The sequence below is a fragment of the Marmota monax genome, unplaced genomic scaffold (genome assembly GCF_021218885.2).
Source record: "Marmota monax isolate L192 unplaced genomic scaffold, Marmota_monax_Labrador192_F-V1.1 WCK01_AAM20220418_F8-fsc00120, whole genome shotgun sequence".
Taxonomy (NCBI): domain Eukaryota; kingdom Metazoa; phylum Chordata; class Mammalia; order Rodentia; family Sciuridae; genus Marmota; species Marmota monax.
The window spans coordinates 3,043,984-3,054,711 of NW_026694424.1; the positions used below are offsets into that span (position 1 = coordinate 3,043,984).

At 38.6% G+C, this 10,728-nt stretch overlaps 1 long non-coding RNA gene across 1 annotated transcript; it reads right to left on the minus strand.

The window, feature by feature from the left end:
* Nucleotides 1-3,785: 3,785 nt before the first annotated feature.
* On the minus strand, nucleotides 3,786-10,391 carry LOC124109628 (uncharacterized). Its single transcript, XR_006857042.1, has 3 exons — nucleotides 10,270-10,391; nucleotides 9,071-9,233; nucleotides 3,786-3,907 (listed from the first exon to the last, which is right to left on the minus strand). It is a non-coding gene; the product is annotated as an uncharacterized LOC124109628 (long non-coding RNA).
* Between the last annotated feature and the right edge of the window lie 337 nt (nucleotides 10,392-10,728).

Below are 10,728 nucleotides of genomic sequence, written 5' to 3' on the forward strand. Positions count from 1 at the left end.
GGTAGTATCTGAGAGAACATCCTCTCTGTTATTTAAGCTCAGTGTGGCACATCACAAAATAATGAAAGCTTGGATGGTCTTTCAGTTCCCCTAAATCTATCAGGTTCTCTGTTCACTGTTATCTACCCTAATTATAGCAGGAAACAAATTGGGTCCAGTTGCTGATGTTATGTAAATGTAAAAATATTGCAAGAGAAATAAAATATGTACATATTTGAGCTAATGGTACATAAATAATAGCACATCCATGCTACGTGTCTTAGGGTTTTATAATTTACAGGTCTTTGTATACTACCTAGTGTGAGTCTCCTATTAATCTATAAATTGCTTATTATTAGTACCTAAGGATTATGCAGTTCCTCAACTATCTATCTAAATGATTTGTTTGTTAATCTTGGGGTTGTAAAATTTAATGACTGTATATCACAATAGACCCTGGTTGCCTCTCCTTCCCTTTGTAACATTCCCCTGGGTATCCACCCGTCCTCATGGGGCCTATGCTTTTAGGGCAGCGGTTCTCACTCAGAAGCCATTTTCTCCCATCCCAGGGATATTTGACAATGTCAGTCATCACAATTGGTATAGAGGGTTTCTTAAACTTGTAGGTAGAGAACAAGATGATACTAAATAGCCTCCAAAGCACATGAAAGTGTCCTGGTTACCATAACAAAATACCCAACCCATATGTCTCAACTGCTGAGTTTGAGAAACTCTGTTTTGAGAAGCTGCCTCCACTTGTCTCTAGCAGTGGGGCAGGTGGCTCAAGACTGGCTTTAAAATCACACACAATCCCATCTCCTTGACAGAGTGATAGATTTGGGATGAACACATGATCATTAGTGCTCAATGAGCCTGAGAAGACATTTCCAAAGGATTTCTGGGAGAGACAAGATTTCTCCCTCTTTTGAGAGAAGATTTAGAAGTGGTTCTTGATGGTTCTGCTTTCACTAGGCTGGATTATAATGGACAAATTTTGTACTCCTTTGAAAAAAATTAATAACAGGAAAAATATATAAAACAAGGATTTGAAGACATCAGTTATCAGACTGTGGAGGACAGTTGTCCCAGAAAAGGACAAAAATGAAAGAAAAGACATAAAAGTATATGTGAATTATGAAACAATCTAGTAATACAGTGTTGTTAGATTAACTGGGGTGGGATGGGGAGAGAAAATATATTTGAAGAAATAGTGGCTGAGTAAAACAGAAACTCAAAATCCAAGAAACTGAGTACAAAAAAAAAAAAAGGAAAAGAGAATATCATAGTAAAAGTAATTTAAGTCAGCAGTAGAAATTTGTAAACTATTTTTCCTTAAAAGAAATCTATAGCCAGATGTGGTGCCACATGCTTTTAATCCCAGGTAGTCAGACAGCTGGAGCAGGATTGCAAGTTCAAGGTCAGTCTTGCAACATAGTGAAACCACGTCCCAAAATAAAATTTAAAAAGGGCTGAGGCTATAGCTCAACAGTAGAGCACTTGCCTAGCATGCACAAGGCCCCGGGTTTAATTCCCAGTAACACACACACATATATACACATATGTACACAGACAGTTCTATATGATAAACAGTTTTGAAAAACCTGTTTTAGATGAATTGTTTTTATCCTCTAAGTCAGTGTTGCAATGTGAATAGTTTGATTTCTCTTTTAGCAGAACTCAAAACTGCTTGGATTTGTTAATAGAGCTCATTGTTCTGGTAATGTATTATTCATCACCATCCCATGGTCAAGTCAGACCAAGTTGAAAAGGCAGCCAAACATTCTGTGCCCAATTCATTTAACTGTTTCACCACAGCTGCAAGTCCTATATTGCCTTAATCTATGTATTCAGGGACTTACCTCCCACCCCACTGCTTTGGAGACAGACACTCAAGGACAATGTAGTATGACTTCCCATGAATTATTCCAGATAAAAATATGTGATATCTTTTTTTTCCTATTATTTAATTGCTCCAGTTTTTCCATGCAATTCATGTCCCTAATGACTCTCAAACACTGGCTCCTCCCACGAGACAGATACCCAATTGTATGACAAACACAGGACCTTTTAAGAATCAAGTGATGAAAGACAGCGTGAGAATTGGAAATTTTCATCAGTCCACTAGCGGCACTGTCACCCTTGGCCCTGGCTCCCTCTAATGATCACTTGTTCCCTGTTCTGGGTTAAAGTTCCAAGATTTCAGCCCTCCTGTCTAGACTCAGATGCCTGCCATTTTTCCTGCAATGATTAGAAACAACACCAGGTTAAGTATGTCATCTAGACAGGTTCCAGCTTTGAATACCTACGGCCCTGAAACCAGAAATTTTCCCAAATCCTTAAATCCTTGCATTGAGCTTAGAGTCCCCTGTCATCCTGGAAAGGTCTGCTTTGTGGTCTGTGCTGAACTCTCCTGCCAACAGGCTTCAGTTCATTCTGATCGGCTTCCTAAATCTACCCTCAGGGAGCAGGTATTGGGCAATCTTCTTTCTTATTTGAAAGGGCTGATCTCCTTGGGCACTTGGTCTCCCCATCCCCCTCCCTCATGAAGGAAGGGGCTCTCTTCATCAAATACATCAAATAAATGGTGCCTTCCCTAGGGCACCAGTACATCCTAGTCTTAGTTTTCCATAGTTAGGAGGGGGCCACTCAAGTGATTCCATTCATTAAAGATGATTTTCTCTTTCTACAAATATAAAATTTGCTCACATAATTTTTTCAAATTCTTAAACCTTTCATCTTATAGTTCAGAATCTCCATTACTAAGCAAGCTGAACAATTTCCAAAAAGTTGTTTAGGTAGGAGAAGTCTCTGCAAAAATCTATTGCTTTGTTTGTTTTAATAAACAATGGAAATATTAGACATTGAGACCTTCTAACAGAATCAAATTCTAAGGAAACCCAAGCTCTCTATAAGTCCTCCTGGCTGCTATCTTAGCCATTTTTTTTTGCGGGGCAGGGGAACACCAGGGATTAAACTAAGGAAAACTCAACTACTAAGCCACATCTTCAGCCCAATTTTGTATTTTATTTAGAGATAGGATCTCACTGTGTTGCTTAGTGCCTCATCATTGCTAGGCTGGCTTTGAACTTGCAATCCTCCTGCCTCAGTCTCCCGAGCCACTGTGATTACAGGCATAGACCACCAAACCCGGCTATCTTAACCATCTTAACATAAGCAAATTAAACAGTGCTTTCCCACACCCCAGTTAGGATGTATAAGATGTCTCCCTTATAAATCCTAATTCTCTCCTCTTCTAGCCCAGGTTCTCTTAACTACAGGTTAGTCTCAACTTGTACCACAAAGAATGATTCCAAATGTTCATACTTGGGGATTTCTTTTCCTGTGCTTCCCGGTATGACCAAAGAATAAAAACTACTTCAGAAGTTCCCCCAGAAAATGAAATTTTCCCATTTAGATTCAAAAAAATCTCTAACTCAATAAACAAGCCCTTTACAAATTATCAATCCAACCAACTGTCAGTAAACTGGTGTTTAGCCCACAGCCCAGCACTTCTCAAGCACTCATTCATTACTAAATGGGTTTGAATGGATAAATCTGTGTATTTCCATGTGTTTCTGGCCCTTGTAAATGCCATCATGGATTTCGAAGGCTTAGTGTATTACACATCTATATTTGCACTGTAACAATAACCTTCCAAAATCCTAAGGCAAAAGAAATTGTTATTTCTCTAAAATTCCCCCAGTTACTCTAATAGTGGGTTCAATTTGGTCATTTTTGCTGTCTGAGGCTATATTAGTCAGGATCATTAATACTAGCTTCTACAACAAACGACTCTAAAATTTCAGTGACTTTACACAACTGTTTTATTTCTCATCCACTTAACAGTATCATGCTGGTTGGAGAACTCTGCAGGTGAAATTCTTCCAAGGCTCAGATACCAAGGCTCCCTCCATCTGTGCTCTGCTTCCTGGCAGGGAAAGTGAGAGAGAAGAAGATCAGGAAAGTTTTAGTGGCTCATCACTTTGACCAATTTCTGTTGGCTAGAATTAGTCACATGATCCCACTTACATGGGAGAACACTGGACAATATGTTTTTCTGAAGTACTTAGGAGTTCAAAGTCCATGGTTTGTTGAAGTCATGGCACTATCTTTGCCACAAGAGATAAAGGAGAATTTCTCCTGTATGTTTCTCTTTAACACAGGTTCATCAGGCATGTCGTACTCAGTCAGCCACTTAGAATATAAAAGCTTTAGATATAATCTGGAAAACTGTAGTAAGCACACCATACAAACAAATTTTATTGAAGGGTAAAATTATAATGACTTGGTTTTGAAAATCTTAATTGATTTTATTTTATGCTTCTGCAATAGGTAATACTTCGTTCCATAGAATAGAATATGTGTTCTGATAGGCTGAGCAGAAGAGGTTAGATTTTAGACAGAAAAGGGCCGAGAAAAGCAGAAACTAAATCCAAAATCAAGAGGGACACTACATACTGCTTAAGGGAACCATACACCAACAAGACATAACAATCATAAATATATATGCCCCAAACAATGGTGCAGCTATGTTCATCAAACAAACTCTTCTCAAGTTCAAGAGTCTAATAGACCACCATACAATAATCATGGGAGACTTCAACACACCTCTCTCGCCACTGAACAGATCTTCCAAACAAAAGTTGAATAAGGAAACTATAGAACTCAATAACACAATTAATAACCTAGATTTAATTGACATATATAGAATATACCACCCAACATCAAGCAGTTACATTTTTTTCTCAGCAGCACATGGATCCTTCTCAAAAATACATCATATATTATGTCACAGGGAAACTCTTAGACAATACAAAGGAGTAGAGATAATACCATGCATCCTATCTGATCATAATGGAATGGAACTGAAAATCAACGATAAAAGAAGGAAGGAAAAAGAATACATCACTTGGAGAATGAACAATAGGTTACTGAATGATCAATGGGTTATAGAAGACATCAAGGAGGAAATTAAAAAATTCTTAGAGATTAATGAAAACACTGACACAACATATCGGAATCTATGGGAAACATTGAAAGCAGTTCTAAAAGGAAAATTCATTGCTTGGAGTTCATTCCTTAAAAAAAGAAAAAACCAACAAATAAATGATCTCATACTTCATCTCAAAATCCTAGAAAAAGAAGAGCAAAACAACAGCAAAAGAAGTAGAAGGCAAGAAATAATTAAAATCAGAGCTGAAATTAATGAAATCGAAACAAAAGAAACAATTGAAAAAATTGACAAAACTAAAAGTTGGTTCTTTGAAAAAATAAACAAAATCGACAGACCCTTAGCCATGCTAGCGAAGAGAAGAAGAGAGAGAACTCAAATTACTAGCATACGGGATGAAAAAGGCAATATCACAACAGACACCTCAGATATACAGAAGATAATCAAAAATTATTTTGAATCCTTATACTCCAATAAATTAGAAGATAGTGAAGGCATCGATAAATTTCTTAAGTCATATGATCTGCCTAGATTGAGTCAGGAGGATATAGACAACCTAAACAGACCAATATCAATTGAGGAAATAGAAGAAACCATCAAAAGACTACCAACTAAGAAAAGCCCAGGACCGGATGGGTATACAGCAGAGTTTTAAAAAACCTTTAAAGAGGAACTAATACCAATACTTTTCAAGCTACTTCAGGAAATAGAAAAAGAGGGAGAACTTCCAAATTCATTCTACAAGGCCAATATCACCCTGATACCTAAACCAGACAAAGACACTTCAAAGAAAGAAAACTACAGACCAATATCTCTAATGAACCTAGATGCAAAAATCCTCAATAAAATTCTGGCGAATCGGATACAAAAACATATCAAAAAAATTGTGCACCATGATCAAGTAGGATTCAACCCTGGGATGCAAGGCTGATTCAATATACGGAAATCAATAAATGTTATTCACCACATCAATAGACTTAAAAATAAGAACCATATGATCATCTCGATAGATGCGGAAAAAGCATTCGACAAAGTACAGCATCCCTTTATGTTCAAAACTCTAGAAAAACTAGGGATAACAGGAACATACCTCAATATTGTAAAAGCAATCTATGCTAAGCCTCAGGCTAGCATCATTCTGAATGGAGAAAAACTGAAGGCATTCCCTCTAAAATCTGGAACAAGACAGGGATGCCCTCTCTCTCCATTTCTGTTCAACATAGTTCTCGAAACACTGGCCAGAGCAATTAGACAGATGAAAGAAATTAAAGGCATCAAAATAGGAAAAGAAGAACTTAAATTATCACTATTTGCAGATGACATGATTCTATACCTAGCAGACCCAAAAGGGTCTACAAAGAAACTATTAGAGCTAATAAATGAATTCAGCAAAGTGGCAGGATATAAAATCAACACACATAAATCAAAGGCATTCCTGTATATCAGCGACAAATCCTCTGAAATGGAAATGAGGACAACCACTCCATTCACAATATCTTCAAAAAAAATAAAATACTTGGGAATCAACCTAACAAAAGAGGTGAAAGACTTATACAATGAAAACTACAGAACCCTAAAGAGAGAAATAGAAGAAGATCTTAGAAGATGGAAAAATATACCCTGTTCATGGATAGGCAGAACTAACATCATCAAAATGGCGATATTACCAAAAGTTCTCTATAGGTTTAATGCAATGCCAATCAAAATCCCAATGGCATTTCTTGTAGAAATAGAGAAAGCAATCATGAAATTCATATGGAAAAATAAAAGACCCAGAATAGCAAAAACAATGCTAAGCAGGAAGTGTGAATCAGGCGGTATAGCGATACCAGACTTCAAACTATACTACAGAGCAATAGTAACAAAAACAGCATGGTACTGGTACCAAAACAGGCGGGTGGACCAATGGTACAGAATAGAGGACACAGAAACCAATCCACAAAACTACAACTACCTTATATTTGATAAAGGGGCTAGAAGCATGCAATGGAGGAAGGATAGCATCTTCAACAAATGGTGCTGGGAAAACTGGAAATCCATATGCAACAAAATGAAACTGAATCCCTTTCTCTCGCCATGCACAAAAGTGAATTCAAAATGGATCAAGGAGCTTGATATCAAATCAGAGACACACCATCTGATAGAAGAAAAAGTTGGCTACGATCTACATACTGTGGGGTGGGGCTCCAAATTCCTCAATAGGACACCCATAGCACAAAAGTTAATAACTAGCATCAACAAATGGGACTTACTCAAACTAAAAAGTTTTTTCTCAGCAAAAGAAACAATAAGAGAGGTAAATAGGGAGCCTACATCCTGGGAACAAATCTTTACTCCTCACACTTCAGATAGAGCCCTAATATCCAGAGTATACAAAGAACTCAAAAAATTAGACAATAAGAGAACAAAGAACCCAATCAACAAATGGGCCAAGGACCTGAACAGACACTTCTCAGAGGAGGACATACAATCAATCAACAAGTACATGAAAAAATGCTCACCATCTCTAGCAGTCAGAGAAATGCAAATCAAAACCACCCTAAGATACCATCTCACTCCAGTTAGATTGGCAGCCATTATGAAGTCAAACAACAACAAGTGCTGGCGAGGATGTGGGGAAAAGGGTACTCTTGTACATTGCTGGTGGGACTGCAAACTGGTGCAGCCAATTTGGAAAGCAGTATGGAGATTTCTTGGAAAGCTGGGAATGGAGCCACCATTTGACCCAGCTATTCCCCTTCTCAGTCTATTCCCTAAAGACCTAAAAAGAGCATGCTACAGGGACACTGCTACATCGATGTTCATAGCAGCACAATTCACAATAGCAAGACTGTGGAACCAACCTAGATGCCCTTCAATAGATGAATGGATTAAAAAAATGTGGCATTTATACACAATGGAGTATTACTCTGCATTAAAAAATGACAAAATCATAGAATTTACAGGGAAATGGATGGCATTAGAGCAGATTATGCTAAGTGAAGCTAGCCAATCCCTAAAAAACAAATGCCAAATGTCTTCTTTGATATAAGGAGAGTAACTAAGAACAGAGTAGGGTCGAAGAGCATGAGAAGAAGATTAACATTAAACAGGGATGAGAGGTGGGAGGGAAAGGGAGAGAGAAGGGAAATTGCATGGAAATGGAAGGAGACCCTCAGAGTTATACAAAAGTACATACAAGAGGAAGTGAGGGGAAAGGGAAAAATAATACAAGGGGGACAAATGAATGCCAGTAGAGGGGGCAGAGAGAGAAGAGGGGAGGGGAGGGGAGGGGAGGGGGGATAGTAGAGGATAGGAAAGGCAGCAGAACACAACAGACACTAGTATGGCAATATGTAAATCAATGGATGTGTAACTGATGTGATTCTGCAATCTGTATATGGGGTAAAAATGGGAGCTCATAACCCACTTGAATCAAAGTGTGAAATATGATATATCAAGAACTATGTAATGTTTTGAACAGCCAACAATAAAAAATTAAAAATAAAATCCAAAATCAGATGGTCATTTCAAAATTACTTTCCCTTTGAAATATAGACATAGAGATAGACAATAGAAAATTAATGGGTAGGTTAATATCAGATTGCCTCTGGTTACTTTTCATAAGGATTAGAAGGGGTAAGGATTAAAGAAGAGGAAACTTGATTATCATGTCAATCAAAATGAGCTGGTTTAGGAAGTTTTCTGGAGTTCTTTCTCCTGATTTCTGGGAAGGTCAGATTACAATTCAATTTCTGTTTGGTACTAAAGAACCTCACTCAGCCTAAGTGACTCCATTTTGTTTTTTAATCTGGTCTGTGGGGCTTAGTGCAAGAAGGCTCCCGTCTAAAACAATGGCTTCTTGGAATTTTCATCCAACATGTTTTTTTTTTTTTCCATGTAAACAGTATTTTTCAAAGTCCATGGGCGGTCTTATCGTCTAGAGTCTGGTAAATATTTGCTTTTGATGGCAGCAATTTGCTGCATGATCTCTGGCCTTAACTCTTTCCATTCAGTTCTCTCCCTACAAAATCCTGCTGCTCTCCCTCATTTCTCTCTGCTTAAGTTCCCAGTTTTACTGATTCTAGCTTCCAATGGCTATTCCCTCACTTTTTACTCCTTTTTTACTCTCTGTTCATGGATGAATAATTTCTTTCTTACCTATCACAGTGAATCCATCCAAATGGCTTTATTTCAGGTCTTAGGAACTGTGATTCAAGTGACAAAGATTCAGAAAGCTCTAAATCAGCATTCTGCGGAAGGCAGAAAAAGTAGGAGCTCATGTGTGCTAGTGAATGTTGAGAAGAAACAGGAGCTACATAAGCTACAGAAAAAAAAAAAAAAAAAGAACGTACAAACAAAATGGAAAAGGCCACAAAACAAGAGTCTGGTGATCTCCTGATATGTACCGTAAGCCTCTGAGTACAATTCAATTGACCACTTGTTCTGGTTGTTCCAGACGGGGTGGAAGAGACCAGAGTTCACATTCCCAGGGAGAAGTTGGAACCTGCATAAATCCTGCCCCCTTCATGGCCTCCAGACTCCATTTTGAAATACATCCTAATTTTCCTCTTGTTTTCACATTGCCCACAACAGATCTGCAGGCCTAAGACTACCTCAGTGACACAGTGTATTTGATTCTTAATCCTTACTGAATGGTCTCCTAATCAGCTGTTGCCACTGGCCTCACCATCTCCAAGAAATTCTAGAAGGAAGAGGATTCTATTAATAAATTATCTTTTTCCACTTCCTATTTAGCTGCCTATACCCAGGGCCTCCCTCACCCCCAAGTCCAGGATGGAAGGAACTTGGGAAAATCCAACGGATCTCATAAGCTGGAGCAGCAGTGGTGTTAGGCAGCATGAACTGAGCATATGTTGTTTGCTAGACACAGTTCTGAGTTCTTTGAATGGATTATCTAAGAAATCCTCAGAATGCCTAAGGACTAATTTTATTTCCTTTTTACACATGAGGGAACCAGAAAGTTCCTTCAGAGGAAGTTGTAGAATATGCCACTCCAAAATATGCCACTTTGGTCTATTGATTATTTTGAGCAAAAGCCAATTAAGTAGAAGCAGACCCAAGAAAAATTCTTTGCCCTCCCCATCTCTACCAGGAACGGCAGGAAATCCTGAATCACCAGAGACTCTAAATTCTTATCTGCTCAGAGAAATCCCAGAAGAATCTGTACAACAAATGTTATCTTCCATCAGCCTCCACATATATTTACCTTCCCCCAATCTACCTGCCCTAGAAGTTCAAACTCCTTATTCTTTGGTTATTACTTCTCTGCAGGATTCTTATTCTTTGCTAAGATACCATGTGAATTCCAGTTCTAACCATTCCTCTGAGTTACTCACCATCAAGCATTCTCCTGCATACACATGATGCACATGTTAATAAATTTGCTTCTCTCCTTCTGTCTTTTATCAGCCTAATTTTATGGGGCCCCATTCAACAAATATGATCAATAGAGGGGAAAAAAAACCTGAAGATCAATAGTTGGTAGAGCAGGCATCCAAGCCCAGTGTTGCATAATAGTGTGCATGTGGCTGCTACAGGAAAGAAGCAGGAATTGAGTGGCCAGCCAGGAGTGGGGCATGTGCTCCTCTATTCTAATGGTGGGGCAACTGTGTGAAGATGATTGTGGGCAGGAAGGCAGGAGTGCCCTGCATCTCCTTCTCCTCCTAGGCCTGTCCTCTCTCTTTTCTTCCCACCTGCCTGTGCCAAGAGGCAGTGGCTCCCTGCCTCCTCCCTCTCTGGCAGCCCCAGACAAGTTTCCACTGGCTCTTTGACAATTCTCAGTAGTAAAGTGAGTT